The sequence below is a fragment of the Equus asinus genome, chromosome 20 (genome assembly GCF_041296235.1).
Source record: "Equus asinus isolate D_3611 breed Donkey chromosome 20, EquAss-T2T_v2, whole genome shotgun sequence".
NCBI classification, from domain to species: Eukaryota; Metazoa; Chordata; class Mammalia; order Perissodactyla; family Equidae; genus Equus; species Equus asinus.
Window position 1 is genome coordinate 63949803 of NC_091809.1, and position 19694 is coordinate 63969496.

The following is a 19694-nucleotide window of genomic DNA, read 5'->3' on the forward strand; positions in this document are numbered from 1 at the left end:
TAATATCATACAAAATAGATTATAAATTTAAAAAAACTATAAGGGACAAAGGAGAACACTATATATTAATAAAAGGTTCAATACAGCAAGGAGATGTAACTGTTATAAACATTTATGTACTAATGACAGATCATCAAAGTATGTGAAGTAAAAACTGGCAGAAATGAAGGGAGAAATAGTTCTACTATAGTATTTGGAGATTTCGCTACCTCACTCTCGATAATGAATAGAACAACCAGACAGAGATAAGTATGGAAATAGAGGACCTAACCAACACAATAAACCAACTAGATCTACTGTACATATACAGAATATTACCAGCAACAAAGCATAAACATTTTTCTCAAGTGCTCATGAGACTACTTCAAGGATAGACCATGTTAGTCTACAAATTGACTCAATAGGTTTAAAAAGATAGATATCACACAAAGTATGATTGATCTCCAACAACACCAGGATGAAATTAGAAGTAAATAACAGAAGTAAAGCTGGAAAATTCACAAATTTTTGGAAATTAAACAAGCAACTTTTAAATAACCAATGGATCAAAGAAGAAATCACAACGGAAATTAGAAACTCCCGAGAGATGATTGAAAATGAAAACCAATACAGCAAAACTATGGAATGCAGTGAAAGCAATTATAAGGGGAAAACTTATAGCTATAAATCCTCAAAGAAGATATACAAAATGCCAATAAGCACATCAAAAAATGCTCAAAATATTTATTCATTAGGAGAATGTGAATCAAAACCACGAGGAAATACCACTCCGTATCTAGTAGAATGGCTGTACTAAAAATATGGGCAATAGCCTGTGTTGTCAAGGATGTGGAGAAATTGGAACTCTCACACATTGTTAATGGGTGTGCAAAATAATGCAGCCTCTTTGGAAAACAGCTTGGTAGTTCTTCAAAAAGTCTTCTAAACGTAGAGTGACCAGCACTTTTATTCCCAGGCACAAACTCAAATGCTGAAAATGTATGCCTACACAAAGCCTTGTACATGAATACTCATGGCAGCATTATTAATAGCAGCCAAAAAGTAGAAACAACCACTATATCCATCAATTGATGAATGGATAAACAAAAAACAGTATACCCATAGAATAGAATATTATTCAGGCATAATATGGAATTAAATACTGATACATATGACACCATGGATGAAGCTTGAAACATTATGCTAAATGAAAAAAGCCAGACACAAAAGACCACATACTGTATGATTCCATTTATATGAAATTTCAAGAATAGGCAAATACATAAAGACAAGAAGTAGTCATTGCTAGGTGCTAGAGTTGTGTCTAGGAAGTGACAGGTAATAGGTGTAAGCATTTGGGGGAGATGAAAATATTCTGGAATTAGATACTAGTGTGGTTTCACAATCTTGGCAGTAACCTAAAAACCATTGAATTGTGCACTTCAAAAATGCTTATTTTGTGGTATGTGAGTATACATCTCAATTCAAAAAACTATGTAGGAGAAAAAAGTGATATGCCATGTGATAAATGTCCTAAAAATATAAGATTATCAAATTTATAGCTTACCTTAGCACAAAATCTCATGATTGTTAGGTGTTTTGATATGTTTTGAAAATATTTGACAGTTAAGCAGTTTTCTGAAGTGATCATGGAAATTAAAATTATTTCCATTTTGCAAATAAGGAAATAGAGATATAAAGTTATTAGGCTAACAGTTTGTGACTTCGACAAAACTCAAGACTGACTGCTATTTTATAGAGACATTGCTCCATTATGCCAATTAGAAATGTACTCCAAAAAAACACTAGATTTAATTCTGATCTTTCTAGAAAGAAAGCACAAAATAAAAAATATATGGTATATTTATTATTGTTGGATACAAGGATATATATACTCATGTGCATAGAAATTCTGCTTTCCATTCATTTTTATGAAAACTTTATCATGTTTTTAGAAACATGATGCATGCAGATTGAATTCTTTGTTACCTGGGTTAGTAGAGGAAATCAGAAATAGAAGCTACAAGACAGGGTGTGTATGTGTCAGGAATGTCATGACAATTATGTAAGTGGAATGGGTTTAAAACACAGACGGTAGTCAGGTCTGTGGCAATCTGCATTTTTCTTCACTAAATGTGGCAGTTGCTTCAGAGAATTATTATAATGGAGGAGTTAACTCTTGTATTAGCAAATCTATAGATTTTTCAAGAAAAACCAGAACTATGGATTTTAGTGTAAAAATATCCAGAATGATAAATATTTTTTTCGCAATTTTGAAACACTGATCAGGCCAAACAAAATGTTTCTAAGGAATATGTTTGAATCTAACTATGTGTGATATCTGTTCTAAGATGATGGATAATGAATGCATCACTTTTTCTTCTTAGAAATATTCACAAACACCAGTTGCATCCTTTCCAGCATCTTTTAATGCTAATAAGATAAAATATATATATATGTATATGCTGTATACTGGAAATAAAGCATACAGATTATTTAAAAACATAAAATATGATATTTGCAAACCAAATCTAAACATGTAGGTAAAATACATCATGACTAGGGCTGGCCCTGTGGCATACTGGGTAAGTTTGCATGCTCCACTTCAGTGGCCCGGGGTCCACAGGTTCAGATCTAGGGTGTGGACTTACACACCACTCATCAAGCCATGCTGTGGTGGCATCTCACATACGAAATAGAGGAAGATTGGCACAGATGTTGGCTCAGCGACAATCTTCCTCAAGCAAAAAGAGGATGATTGGCAATGGATGTTAGCTCAGGGCCAATCTTCCTCACTTAAAAAAACCAAACCCAAGCAAGATAAAACATTATGACTAAGCTAGATTTATCCCAGGAATTCGTGATTCACACCAACTGATTAAAGGAAAATATAATTACTGAAACATACAAAATGATCTGCCAAAATACTAATAATCATGATAAAAAAAATAACCTTACATTGAGGTAGAAGTGAATTTCTTTACTAGGTTAAAGTCATACATACTGGAAAAACATAATTTTTTTTAAGTCAGATATGAAACAATGATGTCTACCAACCCAACTTGTATTCAGTACTAAAGTGGAGGGCCTAGATAGAGCAACAAGACAAAACATAAAAAGAAAAAGAAAACAATAAAATAATTTAGGCATTTTAAAGAAAAATTCCTCATTGAGAGATTCTGTGATTTTCTACTTAGAACACAAAAGAATATACAGCTAAATTATTACGTGAAGAAGAGGTTAATGTTTGCTATATATAAAAACATACTAAAAATTCAATTAGAATTTTATTTTATACTCTAGCAACAGTGAGAATTCTGATTTTAAAAATGTACACAATGTAAAAGCTATAAAGTTATTGGAATAAATATAATTAAAAATATGTACAAAGAGATTCCAATAAAATGGAGAGATATAGTAGAGTCATTATTTAGAAAAACAGTTTTCTAAAGGTGTCAATTTTGCTTTTATTATCTTATGAATTCAGTGAAATTTTAATCAAATTATTAACGTGGTTATTTCTGGTAGAACTTTGTAATCTGTTTCTAGTTTTCTTAGCGGAAGATCAATGAACTAAGAGCAGGAAGACAAGTTTGTTGAAGGTAAAGGCACAGATATTAGTACTTACTACGAAGCCATGGTGAGTAATACCATGTAGTTTTTTAATAGGAGAGACCAAGTAAGACCAATGGAATAAAAGAGACAGGGCAGAATACAACATATGCATAAATGAAACTCGATATGGCAGTGGTGGCATTACAAATCAGTGGAGATGGGAGGGCCTATTCAATGAACAGTGCTGGAGCAACTGATTTTCCATAAGAGAAAATTATATATAATTAGTTCATTTCCTCTCATCATAGAAAATAATGAACTTTAGATGACTAAATATATCACTGGAAAAGTCAACACATTAAACTTTTAGAAGAAAATATGAACAAATATCTTCATCATGTAGAATAAGTAAGGATGTCTGAAGCTAGACCTGATGGTCTAGAGGTTAAAGTTCAGCACTCTCATCACTTTGCCCAGGTTCATCTTACACAACCACACCACCTGTCTGTCAGTTGCCATGCTGTGGTGGTGGCCCACATAGAAGAACTAGAAGGACTTACAACTAGGATATACAGCCATGCAATGGGACTTTGGAAAGGAAAAATAAAGAGGAAGATTGGCAACAGATGCTAGCTTAGGGCACATCCTTCCCAGAAAAAAAAAAAAGAAAAAAAGATTTCTGAAACATTACAGAAATCAATGGTCTGTGTGACTTGATATGAACTATATCTTCCATTTCACTTCGGGTATCAGCTTCGAATAGTCTCCCTTTGCTTACTCTGCTCCAGCTACATTGACCCTCCATAGTGTTCCTCAAATACATACAAATGTTTCATAGTTTAAGACCTTTGCACTCACTCTTCCATCTCCCAGGGATGTTTCTCCTCCAGTTATCTACATGATTGATGCTTTGTCTCTGAAATCTTTGACCAAATATTACCTTTTCAATAAGACCTAAACAGGTTACCCTTTTTTAACTCCAATTGCCCTTAACCCCACTTCAGAAATTCTGATCTTTGTACCCTAGATTACTTTTTAATGTATCCCTGTAGAATTTAGAACATCCTAACATGCTATATAATAACTTATGTGAATTTAAAAAAAAAACTTTCACTCTGTCTTTCCTTACTAAAATATAAACTCCAACAGAGAAAAGATCTTTGTTTTCTTTTCTAATGTACCCCTAAGCATCCAGAACTATGAGTAACAAATATTAAGATCAATAAAATTTTCCAACTGAATTAACCTTTTTTATGAAGTCTCTACTTTTATGGTTTGCATTTCTTTTCTCTTGTTTAGTAAATCCTTGTCTTTCATAACAGCACACAGGTAGTGTTTTATATTTTTTGTAAACCTATACAGTTTTGCTTTCCAGATTTATATATTAAATTCCCTGGAACTTATTTTTGCAGATGTGGAGTGAGATAAGCATAAAATTATGTACTTTTTATTTTTTCCACATATATTTAATATTAACTATTTTCTCAGCTGATCTTCGGTGTCTACTATCATTTCTATCATGTATCAAGTTTTCATTTTTGCTGTTACTTCACTCCCTATTCTCTTTTCTAAAAATGACATCATTTAAACTTTTTATTACCCTCAGTCCATGAATGTGGTTTCTCCCACGATTCTAGTTAATGAGAAGCCAAAGATCTTTGTTGCTAGTTATGGCAAATCTGATCCTTGAAGTCAGTCTATGTTAGAACCCCAGATAACGTGATAGGGATTGTTCCCTGCTCCTTCACTGTTAGATATGTATTTAAATTCACTTCTCTCCTACCCCATGGAGTACATGGTATGCTGCTTCATGCATCGAGTTCTGAAGTTACCCTCAAATCTAAGCCTTTTTTGAGTGAATATTTACTGATAAGATCATGAGGTATTTTTCAAAGCACTCGAATTTATTTAGCTTGTATCAACTTACCATCTTTTTTCTGACTCATATTTTATCTAAAAGTCTCCATCTCTGCCTAACCTAGTACATATTGGGAACCTAGGATGCATTTTGCTAAATGACTTGTGAGTTAATGAAAGAAGTCTCAAAATTAATGTGACAGCTGTTGTCCTCTTACAATATTAGCTTATGCAAAATAAAATTTACATTTCAAAATCTCTGTGCCTCAAACTATGGGAAACTTATTTCCACATGTATTTTGTTTTGAAAGGGGTTTTAGGATAGGTTTTGCCTCCACAAAACGATATAAATGTCAAGTGAAATTTTTCATTATGTTTGCTGTCATCTCATCCAGGAATCTAAGAATAGTATATTAATAGATGCTATAGATTTACCTAGTGTGTCACTTGGGGTGATTTGATTTTAATAGAAGGATATGGCATATATAAACTATAGTAGAAATTTCTCTAGAAAGACTTTAGAACTGACCTTTCATGAAAATAATTTAAAAGTCTGTATTATGCTCTTACTGGTGCCGCTCCTTGTAATTCCAAAATAACGTTAATGTATATTTGTAGGCCTAATACTGGTTACAACAGAAGAAATATGTGAATGAAGGTAATTCATTTACAATTATAAGAGATTTTACTAATAAAAATCAATGTTCCAAAACTGTTTGCATTGATGGTAGGAGCATTGGGACAATTGGGCAGCCATTTGAGGTGACTATTTTGAACAAATCCACAGTATTTGGATAACAAATCTTGCACAGTGTTTAAAGTTCAACTTACAGATTTATAGTTACAGCTTAGATATCTCTTTCTTTGTCTAAGAATTTTATCACCTCTTTACATCCAAGATGATATAATTATGATTTGGACCCAAGTGCCGCTACCACCCATGTTTACCAGTATGCAAGGGACAGCTGCCACTGTGAGTTAAATATATTTTGTGTTTTTCCAAAAGGGAATTCTGGAAAAGCGCCTTCAATACAAGGTCAGCAAAACACTTCTGAGGTTCACAGTTCATTGGGGAAATCAGCAGACGGGCTGGCTGCAGCTGGAACATATGCTAATCACCTTGGCATCAGTTGCAATTTCCGCCACAAGGTATCTCAGGGTTGCCATTATTAAAAATGCATCAGCCTCAAGTAGTCACCTTCTCGTTCTTAGAATCAAAAGGCCATGCCAGCAACTTGGAGGAGTTTGATGTCAAGGGTAATGAAAAGGTCAACCGGGAAGGTATGCTTTATGAGGGTCTTGCATCCAATGTAGGTAATAAGATAGCGCCTACTTTGGTTTTATTACTCATATTTATCAGACGTCCCATATCCCTTACACAAATATAGCATAAACTCATTTTATCACGCTGTTTAACTATAAATTCCCAGAGAATTATGCTGTCTGCTGCAGCCAGTATCTTGAATACAGATTGCTCATGATATTTATTTAGTTATTTTTCTGACTCTGCATGTTATGATATGCCCACAATGACTCCCAGATAAATGAATTTATAATTCTTAAATATAAATACTATAGTAACCTTTCTACCTTCCTGTCTTGCAAATGTTAGCCACATGTGTAAGAGACAAGGAATAAGAAGCTATATCTTTGTTTTACTTAAATTATGATAAGATGGCTTATGGTTGTCAAATAGAAAACTGTGGATTCTTTATGTTAAATAATTTATTCTGTCCCTCATTTCTACCATCTGCATTGGCTACACCTTTGTTAATGGGAAGCCGCTTTCCCAGTAAAATAAAAAGTTTTAAATTTCTGCCAAGATTGATGATTTTCGTGCAGAATAAGGCCACAGAGGAAGTACCAAATGTCCTGGTAAATTATCCACAAGGTATTCATGCTATGATACTGTAGTTTTTACTTTGTTTTTTATATTGACACAATGTAGAACCTACCCAATGAGGGCTCTGACTGCATCCCAATTTTTATATGAAAATAATTACCAAACACAAGTAGAGAATAAAAACTGATTAGAGAGCACTGTGCCTAGCTAGCGTCAATTCAATATTGATTAATATTTGATTAATAAATGATCTGCCCAATATTCTTCGCTGCCAAAGCATACGAAACCAGGGTAAACTTTCCTTGAAGGCATATGCTGACATTAACAGCAAAGCCCCTGAAAAATTACAAGTTCTTACTTTTGTGGACAGTGTTTGCATCTTTTTCCTGAAAGTTTTCTTTTGCTCTTGGTAAACCTTTGGTTTTTAAGGGTGGTACAAGTAATACTTGAAATACAAATATTCAGAATAATTTTGTTGAGATTTAGTTTTTCACTTTTAGCACCTGACAAAATTTGTCACAAATAGAGAGTCTTGGCTTGGATGTTGAAGATTGCCCTGATGTCCCTGGATGTGTGCCCAGCTGCTCTGAGAACCCAACAATGCATGAAGTGCCTCAAGGAGGACTAGGCTGTGAGTGACCCCCCAGAGGTTGTAAACCAAGCCCTGAAGGTCTTCTGGCTATAAATGGACCAAACAGATCACTGCTCCTCAGATCCGTTGCAGGAAAAACAAAAAAACATGCATGGAATTTCACTTCCACAAAATTACCGTTGCCTGTAATTGTACTTTGGTGATGTTTATCCCCATTTCAATAGTGTATTTCAATTTTGCTCTAAATTTATCTGGATAGAAATGTCTAAGATCAAAAGGACGCTGTGTGATTTAGTACTCCAGGAGCCACTCCTTAGAAATGGCTCTTGCCAGCAGCTATGTCAATTATGTCAAGGAGATTAAACTTGGAACTACAGGAGTTCCAGAGAACGGTGTCATCTTTCAGGTGAGTGCATATGGGTGGCATATTCATGTTCAAGGATAAAGAGGATTTCATAGGATATTTTTGGCCAGAAAAAAAAGACTCTAGGTAAGAAGTTCAGGGTCTTCATTCTGGAAAACACTTTTTTTTTTTTTTTAACATATGGTCTTTCTTATGGCATTATGTTTTTCTGTAGTGTAAGCTTTTTCACTGAATATTATGGGCATTTTCTAGCAGAATGGGAGGATAGACAGGTCACTGAGTTCAACACAGCTACATCTCAAAAAGAACATGCCATCTGTGCAAGCTAAGTAGAGGACATTGTTGTAAATTGGATTTTTCATCTCTCAAATCATGTGGATTGGTGTACGTGGGTATTGAGATACGTGTGTGCACAATTTAAAATGCAATATATTTAAAAATAATATGCATATTTCTACATAGTTTTTCAAGATTATTTAAATCTAATTTGCAGTAAATTTAAGTATGCAATGCAATACTTGTGATGCAAGTAACATTATTGTAAATCAATCTTTCTGATCCTCAAGTTGAGAAAAAGTGAGAGAAAAAAGAAAAATTACTAGATGAAGAGTCTAGACTTCTGGAAGATTTCAGCTTATGCCTCTGGGTTTCAGTTTCCTCATCTGATGGTGGTACTGTATTAGATGTCGTTTAGGTGCATTCTAACTACACGTTTTATATTGATTAAATGAAAGGATATTGATAAATATTTAACACAAACAATGATCTAAGGAAAGGGTTCAATGAATGTTTGCTTTTCCCATTCGTTTGTTATCTTAGATCAGACACTACTATGAACTTCCCTGACGACTCCCATTCTAGCATGCTTTGTCAAGTTTCAAGTTTTCTTCTTATCATAGAAAGTGGGTTTTACATATAATAATTTGTGGGGGTTTTTTGGGGAGGGTGCAAGTGTGGTTTCAGACATTGCTTCTCTTCAGATCTTTCCAAGAAATATATTTATAAATTGAGTAATGATTAGCATATACATGAGATAATTATCATATGTAAATATTTGAACTAGAGATGTATATTTCTAGAGATATATATTTAAATTCTGGAGATAAAGACACGCATTATGACATAATATTGTTATTATCTGCAGAACTTAGAGATGAGGCTACTGACAGTGTTAAGGAGTCTATTTGGCCAATGGAAGAAAAAGTTCCATAGGTGATTTAAATGATAAATGCCATTGATTAGAACAAAATTCATTGGGCAACACAGGTTTGAGAATGTGCAACTCTTTTAAAAAAATTTGCAGAAAATCCAAATTTTATGCTGCTCCCCAAGCAGGTCTCAATTACGGGGTTCTTAAATTTATTTTGATGTTTCATTGATATATAAACGTGTAGTAGAAAAAGCATAGCCTTTCAAGTCTGAGTTGTAATCCCACTGTACCTGTGTTTAGCCTCTGTATTGAAGATCTTGTCACCAAGTATTGTAATGTTCTATTTGGTCCATGATCTCCTACAGTGACCTGTAACCTACTTTAGGGCATTCTTACCTACATTTTATCTATGGTTGTATTCCCAGCACCTGGCACTATTTTTGATGCATAGTAAATACTAAATATTATTAGTGAATAACCAATTCATGAGAAAAAAATTTTCCTGAAAACAAATGTAATCCTATTTTCAGAAGACATCTAGTGCTAACTGCAAGTAATAGTCTCCTTGAACCCTAATGGAAGGGAATGCTTCGTGCTTTATACATTTAACATTATTTTTAATACAATCATTATAAAGGAAGGAGCAAGCAAACCTTCTGATTAGCCTGGCGTAATGCAATGAGACTCATACAGCTCATGGTGCAGGAGGCAGATGTCTAAAGGGAGATGCGTGATTTAGTGACTTGAATGAAAATCTAGTCAGTAAAAGAGTAGAATAATCTAGTCAGGGGAATACAAGGAATGGACCATAGATTCCTCATCTCACCATGTAACTACTGATTTCCACCTGAAAATGTTTTGTTGCTTAAAACAAAACATCTCTGATATCATCACTGATTTTTAATATCGACATTAAAATGCTTCCCAAGTGACTGCCCAGGATAAAAGAGAGTATTACAATATTCTTTCTTCCAAATGGTCTCTTGTCTCGCACTTCCACCAGCCCTCTCAATAGAGACTGGTAGGCAAGCATCCCGTGAAAATGGAATTCACTGCAATGGACATGAAACAATAGAAGGATTAGAAGTAGGAGGAAGAAACAAAATTTATTCTGTCTGCTTTCTACTTATAAAATACGCCAAAGGCAGAAAGATGTCAAGTAATCACAGTGGAGGGAGATTTCACTACAGAAAAGTTGTTTATTCTATGGAATCAGTCAGGAATTTCGGAAATGTAAAACTACTGTAGGAAGCATGTATTATTGATTTCAGTAACTATTTGTTTTAGAGACTACAGAAGTAATATGAATTTAATGTGGGCAACTTGAAGAAAAATATAGCAATTTTATAGCCATTTAGTTTTTATTTAATGTTTAATTTAATTAACATTTTATGTTTCCTTTCAACATTGTTTTTCATTTAACGTTTTAAGAAGATCATTTGGGATATATGCCTCTTTCCTATTAACATATATTAAAAGCATTTACTTTTGATATAGCCTTCATTTACAATTTTAAATGCTCTGTAACATCCCAGAGTCTTTTGGAAAGCACATACTTGAGAGCTCTCTCTTCTCTATAAAATGGATGACCTTCAAAATTTATTGATAATACTTATTAGTGACAACTTCTTTATTTGCTGATATCACTGGTTATACCTGAGAAATTATGTAGTTTTTTGCATTTTGGGGTCACTTTTTCCTCTTTTGGTGTATATTACTATTTTTTCTTTAATATGTGTCTATGTTTATACAAAAAAACAAATATGTTTGATAAAGAGAGCATATTTATTAGGAGAATTGACTTTGAATTTACACTTCAGGAGTTTGAATTCTAGCTTGCATAGAAAAATGCGTGATTTTGAGCAAGTTTCTCAACCACCTGAGCCTTCATTTTTCTCATCTATAAAATTGGAATAACATTAGCATTTATTACCTAGGCTTGTAATAGTTTAATAAAATCATATGAATAAATCTTCTTTAAAAAGTCTATAGGATATTAAGCATTCAATACCTTTAGCTATTATTCATAGCATCAGGACTAGTATATATGAAGTCCTTAACACTCAAGTCAGGTGTGGGTTTTTAACATTTAATTCAAGCCAGTGAAATCTGAGACATGGTTGTCATAATTGACTGGATATTCTCAAAATAGTGAAATATTTGGTATATGACAAGGCACAGACACAAAGGCTTGATCCCATCACTGCGTAAAAGTTGAAAAATACATAGCAGCCCCCAGCAATATCCTGTACTTTTATGCAAGTTAATATTTTGCCTTATTTTTAAATTTCTTATTGACTATTTAATCTCTGATGTGTACTTAATGTGGAAAAAGAAAATAGTTTGAGGTCAATTATTTTTGTCTTTGAAAATGCTAATATCATATGAATGTGCTATATAGGTTTTTTCTTTTTATTCCTCTATTAATGTAAATATTTGTAATACAAATGATCTATTAAACACATGTCCCAGGCAGCTTGAATATCTTCCAGTTTGTTCTTACACATAGCTAATGCTTAGAGATCTTTCGATGATCTTTGTGGAGAAGCAATTGATTTATAAAAGAATAAATTCAGTCTAGGCTTCACTGTGTGAAGCCTAATGAGGGATGCATTAACAAGCAAGAGAGAAAAAGAGGAAGAGAGGAACAAACAGGGGTGTCTGTATATATGTGTAGAAATGCTATAGGAGTTGCTGGTTTTCTTAAATTAGACATTAAAAATGCTCTGATTAGCTCTTTAACTTCACGCAAATATTGTAAATTATTACTTTCTCCTCTATAAAAAGAAAACAATATTCCCAATCATTGGAATATTGTGATTGTCATACTGTAGGTATAAGAATGAGTGTAAAAAATAATAAAGCATTATAAGAATATTTGTAGTCTTAAAAATTTCAATTTTTAAATTGAGCACCCTTCCTGCTCTTTAAATGATTTCACTAAAGTAAAACCATAAAAAAATAAAGAATAAACTTTAGGAACAAAGTATATTAACAGAACTGGCTTCAGCAACAATAGAGGAAGAAGTGTGTAACTTTTTAGAAAAATGTTATTGGAAACATATATGTCAAAAGATAAACTGAAGGAACATTATGTAGGTACCACTCAGGGCTCTGTCACCTTCTAATTGCATATCTCTGGACATAAGACTTAATCCCCCTAAAGTTCTGCTGTCTCTTCTGGTATTTTCAGTGACTGGTCCTTTGTTTATCAAATATTAATCTCTTTCTAGTATATGGTTGTCCTTTCGTCAGTGACAGTTTTGAGGGAAATACCTTTTTGTTCATGCATTCAGCACATTTGGAATAAACTTTTGTGTGAATCACGCACTTTCATAGGAACTAGAGATAAAGAAAGTTAAAATAGTACCTTAAGAAAAAATCATGGTTAGGAAGATAAATGATGAATTACAATACTATATTTAAGTGTTAAGTGCTATTGTGTTCAATGTATTATAATAACAGAGCATTAATAATACTACTTAGAAAGTCTGTGGAAGGCCTCACAGAAGAAGGGGCATTCAGATTTGAATTTGAGCAAAAAGCCAAAATGATATCATTCTCCTTTTAATTCTCTGTTCATATCAAGAAAATTAATTACAAAATAAAAACTTAGATGAAGCTGGTTTACCTTGCCATAAACACAAATATAAAATTAAAATGCATAAAGATTAAAGATAAAAAAGTGTGCAAATTTAAATCTCAGAAGATGAACTTTGTGTTCAATAGAAGATCTCTTTTTCTTAAGAATAAAACCATTATCTTTTCTTTTGACAATATGTCTCTTCTTATTTAAAACAAGCAGGTATTCAGATGGTCATTATTATAGGTGATCAGTTATAATCACAGCTTAAGGCAGATACTTGAAAGTGAAAATAGATTGAGGTACAGTATTAGCTACAAGAAAAGAAAAAAAATACAGTAATTTTTGTTAAAGCGTTTGCTTTTGAAACAGATTTTTTGACTTGGATACTTGCAATTCAAAACATCCACATAGATCTAAAATCAGTCACATCGCCATTGTAAAACAAGCATACTTGATTCAGTGTCAACTCTTATTAGTGAAACACTGTTTTCTCAGAGACAGGGAAATATTTGCAGGGCAGTGGTTTAGAAGATTTTCTTTCCTGGACGCCTGAGGAATGATATAAGCCGTGCTCACTGTTTGTCTCCTAGTCTGTTTCCCACATTATTGAAAGGTAATATATAGCTGCTTCTGAGACTGTATGATTGGAAACCTCTGAATACTAAATTACGTGTTTTCATCACTCTCAATTGGTAAAGAAAAATCTGCTATCTAGCATGATCCCAGGAGTGGAATGCTCCAGTTAATCAGATAGTCTTAAGCTTTGCTACTTCTTTTATTTTCCAAATCAATCTTTCAGAATCCCACCCTTCCACAGATGCCCCCTAGCCTGTATTTCCAGATGCCCAATGGTTAATATTAGAAAATTAGGTTATGCATCTTCTTATATTCTTCATTCACTGGCTCAGAGACCCAAGGAACTAACTTAATGGCTCTGAATTTTAGTTTCTTTATTTGAAAAGTGAGGATAGAAATGCTATCTGTGTAACTCATCGGATTAAGGTATAGGATATTATTGACAATGTGGAAGCCTCCCTTACGCCTTCTAATAATTATTAATTCCAAAACTAACCAATATTCTGACCTCTATCATGAGAGACTAGTGTTCCCTGATTTTAAATTCTACTCAAATGGAAGTTTACAATGTTTGCTTTTTTGTGATTGGTTTCTTTTGCTAAATATTATGACCATGCCATTCATCTGTCCATAGTAAATTTTCATATAGTCTGTCTAGGCTAAACTTTTCATTGACCCGAATGTTGCCCATAAAGTACATTAGATTATTCCCAGACAAACAGTGTCTCTTCCCAGAGAAAATGTCCCTAATCTCTGACTGGAGACGACTTGCTTCACCATTGATGAGAGAGAAGGAAAATAACTTTATTTTAATGCATTTGGTCAGGTCACATTTTGGCCCAGGCAGTCTATGTTTTCTCTTCTCCAGTATTGTGACTGAACCTAAACCCTGAACATGTCCAGGGATTTTTAGTTGGAAATCCCCAAAATAATACTAGGCTACTCCAGGCTTTCATGGCATGGGAAAAATTGATGTTGCACTAAGCAATTATGCATGGCATGGAGGTCCTTTATTAGGACATAACTGCTGCTTCAGTTGGCTGAGCTTTTTTAACTGACTTAGAGCTTTAAAATATTAGTCTAATATATTTTCTGTGTTTGCCTGCCATTTCTTAAAGAATAACAACTTGTAATATTCACAGACATATGTTAAATTTTGTTTTAAAATATAATGAAGTATATAGCATTCAGGAGGGGCCTATAATTCTTTGACTTAAGCTAGAATTCAGAAAAATCAATTTTGTATGTTTGAACTCTCCCCTTACCTTTCCTAGATCAGAAATAAAACTTTTCTATGTACATTTATATAAACATGAATTCACTTATTTCCCCTGTTGCTTTCACTTGCATCAACTTTATTTTTGCCATGAAGATATACAAATAATTTCATCTCTCTCCTTGAATGACTCAAATACAGACATTTTGTTAAAAGAAAGATACATATTTTCTTTTGACATTCAAACCATATCACCCTTCATATCCATTCTTTCCCCAAGTCACTCAAAGACCATTCAGCTTTCCTGTCTTTACCTTTACCTCCAGGACCTGTAGTACATATATGAATTGACACCAGCATTACTTTCTAAGCCTTCTTGAACAATCAACTATGAATAACATAAACCAGTCTTTGGATTTCTCTATTTGGTATTGATCTTTACTTCAAGCTTTTTCTACTTTTACCCCAAGAAAATATGTTACAATTTTAAGAAACTTGAAAATTGTTAATGCCTTGTCTCAGAAGGATAGAGAACTTTGAGAGTAATAGTTTATAGATAATGAAATTTGTGTGTGATGACTCCTCCAAAATGAAGAGAAAGAAAAGGAAATGTATTTTGTTGAAACGTCAGCCTTTTGAGAAGATGTGTGAACAGGGCACATGGGTCTGGTAAGGAGAAAAAAGGAGAGGTAAAACCATCCAGAGCAAAAATTGGGCTGTGGAAGGAGCAGGATTAGTCATAGCCTGTGAGGTATTATCTAGATTCAAAATTATTTTTCCATCTAAGATTGCTATATGTTAAATATATTTCCATTTTAAACTATTTAAAGATTCCCTTCTTTTATAAAGCATGACATGCTTGTATCCCAGCACTAATCTGTAATATGGTTTGAAAGAGAGCACCTAAAAAAGAAAAAATCTTAATACTGGTTAACATGATAATAAAATATTAATACTAGTTAATGTTTGAACTTAGCAAGAACATTCCCATAGATTACATGAATTAATTATTATGTCTTACTCCAAGAATAGTCACATAATTTGTTTTCTTTTAAAATAATTAAGGATGGAAAATGACCCTTTGAAGTATGTGCCTGATTATCTCAGCCTCTCAACTTCCTATCGGGGTAGTACAAAAAGTAAACACAAATGACTTGAATTGGGGAAGCCTAGAGGGCGTATCGAGGGCTACATGGCCTCTTGGACTGGGCACTCTTGAAGCCAGGTGGGAGCTGAGGGGTCCATGATACAGAGGAAGGTCTGCCTTTCCTAGAGAGTTCAGGGAAAAGAATAATGTCTGAGGGCATTCAGCTGCAGAGTCCTGTGAATCTCCAAAAGGGAGGGACAATTTATTCCATGGGTTTCTGGAAGAATCTGCCTGAACTGACAGATCTGTGGGAAGCCACAGTGGTAGCTGGTTGCTTCCTCTTCCTGTGTTCAGCAGAGGGATGACACAAGCACTTCAGGATATCAGGGAGCACAAAAGCTCTCTATACCTATAGGAGAGGAATCACGTTTTGCCAATTATTTACCACTACCTCTCTTTGATAGTAATCCTGTCTCATTGCTTACATTATTTTTCCACTGCTTGACAAACCCTAAAGGACTGATGTATATAGGTATTAATGGATTTAAAACCACCTAACTAAATACACATGTTACTACACACAAAGTGGGCTGTCTGCCCCATGCACATAAAAAGCCAGTAATTACACCATTAGCGTTGAAAAAATAAAAGGCTTTATTGTGAGGTCAACCAGCAAGGAGACAGGGGGCAAGACTCTCAAATCAGTCTTTCTGATCCAGCATTGGGGGCGAAATTTAAGAGGTTAGTGAGAACAGGATGGTATGTGGAAATGCTGAGGGGGCAGGTTTCAGTTGGGGGGCTTTAAACATTTATGGTAAAATGTGGAAGGGGCTTTAATACTGATCTTCCTAGACAGTGGATCTCTTGCTTATAATAAGAGTCTGACTTTCAAGTTCCAGACCTGTCCTGGTCCTTTGGTTCCATGGTGGAGGAGAATCTTTGGTTCTAGATGTTATTTCCGGTCAAGATTTTCTCCTCTGTGCATACTCTGGCTACACGGCTTGCAATTTTTTCACTCACTGCTCTGAAAAACAGCTCTTAATCATTCTGTTAATAATATGAGGTCAGTTCAAACTGGTCCTAGTGGGCCTGTGGTTACACACACAAAACACACACTTTCTTTTGTTAAAAGAAAGAAAATTAATAAAAAGATTTTAAAAAACTAAAGCAAAATAATTTCTGGAAATAAAAGATGGGAAATTTGAAGTAAAAAAAAAAAGTGGGAAAAACCAGACTAAAGAATTGACTTTCCTGAGCACAGAGTTGATGGTTTCAAACACCCAATAAAAAATTCAGAAACTAAACAATGAGATATCCTAAGGGAGGAGATGAGACAGTTGGAAGATCCAAAGACATAATATGAATAATAGATGTTTCAAAGGGAGGAGAAATATGGGGACAAGTAATTAAACAAATACTATAAGACAATTTTCTTTATTTAAGAAAAGGACCTGAGTTTGTGGATTTTTAAAATCAATGTAAGACAAGATTAATATTCTTTTTCTTTTTCAGGAAGATTAGCCCTGAGCTAGTGTCTGCCACCAATCTTCCTCTTTTTGCTGAGGAAGATTGGCCCTGAGCTAACATCCATGCCCACCTTCCTCTGTTTTGTATGTGGGACACATGTCACAGCCTGGCTTAACAAGCCATACATATGTCTGCACCCAGGATCTGAACCGCGAACCCTGGGCCGATGAAGCAGAATGTGTGAACTTAACCACTGCACCACCAGGCTGGCCCCAAGATTAATATCTTTTAAAAAGTCTCAGTCCTAGAATATTCTGGCAAAATTCTTGAACTCCAGAGATAATACAAAATATTAGGAGTTTCCAAAAGGGTGAAAAGTTTACTTACAAAGGACAATCTTACAAACATCTGACTTCTCATCTGAAACCTTGCATGCTAAAATCACTAGAAAGCTGTCTGCATGCAAATGAAGGAACAAACTCCATCAATTTTATATACAGTCATGAATCATGGCAAATGAGTACATTTTGGAAAAGGTAAGAATTTAGATAAAATTATTCAAAAGAGTGTTAGGGACTTTCTCATTATATGAATATTTATTGTTTAATTCCCTGAAGTTTTAGAGTTGGGTAGAAAAGTAGAAGTCATAACATGAAAGTATTCAGCAGGTAAACTAACCATCAACAAACAAATACATCATTTTGCAAGTAGTGTGAATAATAGCTATTTTTTAAAATGTAACACAATTTTAATTTGTGTCATTTTTACTTATGTTTATAATAACATATTCTTTCATATGAACCTAAAAAAGGTATACAGTAGCTTGTCATCATTGATTTCTCCAAGTAGAAGCAAGCCAAGAGTAGGTGGGAAAAGATAATTTAAAATTTTAAATATCTGAAATATTTAAAGTATACTACCCATATAAGGAAAAGAGTACCCAGTGACAAACCTGGAGGATGAAACTCCGTATATGGAAATGTTTTCTCTTCCATAGCAGCATCTTCCCCTCTCCTGCCCAGAGGCAATGGCATAGCTGAAGGTAGTTTTTATCATTGCATGTCTTTTTTTTTTTTAATACTATGTAGTTATCTATCTGAGAAGAAGAATATTTTGAAATTTTATGCAAATAGTAACATGATATATGCATAGGTATTCAAAATTTCTTGGTATTATAAACACTCATCCTGGGAATGTTGTTAGACACACCTTCCTTTTGCACATGGGAGACATTTTGTAGGTTAAACAACCTGGAGGTAAATTACTAGTTCCAGAGTATTAACATCTTCATCTTTTCTAAATATTCCCAAATTGTTTTTGTGGCTTCTTTTTTTCCTAATGGATTATATATTTAAAGCCTTGCTGTTAATACTCTCTGTGTATATTTGGGAAAGGTCCAATTTCCAGTTTATGATTTACCATTATTTCAGGAAGAAAACTCTTAATTTTGTTATAGTTAAACATCCGATTTTTGTATGTCTGAAATGATAGTGTGTAACTGTACAATTTAAAAAAATTTTCTTCTCAGCACTTTGAAGATAACGCTTCATTGTCTTCTGGCTTTTCTTGGTACTGTTGTGAAGTATACTTGGTCTTAATATTATTTCTTTGTAAGCAGCCTCTTTCTTTCAGTTGCATTTAATAATTTCTCTTTAAATTTTTATGGTCTGCCATTATGATGGTTAGACATGGGCTGTTTGTTTATACCTGAGTTCTACCAAACCACAAAAACTTCGAGTTAATTGAGGTGGGAGTAGCTTGAGGTTTCCTGGGTTATGTAAGCAGTATATATTTGATTCCAAATACATGTGAGGGAAGACCCACAGTTAGCAATTCTTAGAAAATATGTCTTAGCACCAAGAACCAAGGTGCATAAACGAAGTTTCTAATTTGCCTTTTCTTTTTTCTTCAGGACTGATTTATTTTAGTATACCCTTGTAGTGGTGGTAAACATATTTGTGATTCCTAGATTTATGTTGCAGTCTCAATTCCTTCCTATCTTTTGTGACCTATCTTTTTCACTCCTTTGACTTTTGCGGCTGTTAAAAACCATTTCTATATATGACAGAAATTTATAAATTCGCCGAGCGCTGCTAGTGTAATATCCTATTATTGTCTTCCTTCATGAATTTTTGTCTCTAGGGACTGTTTCTCTTTCCACCAAAATTACGGTGTTTAGAAAGATAGTTTGTTAGATTTTTGCTAGGCATTTCTATGTGTTTTATATTAGGGTGATTCATAGTATTGCATTTTGCTGGACATAGAAGAATCTGTGCATTGTATTAATAATTTACATCTGTACACTTAATTTTATCACAATTGTGGATTTATATGCAATTGGGAGAAATTATATGAAGAGATTCTGAAAAACCCTATTCAGTTTCCACAAATGGTAACAATTTGAAAAACTATAATCTAGTAT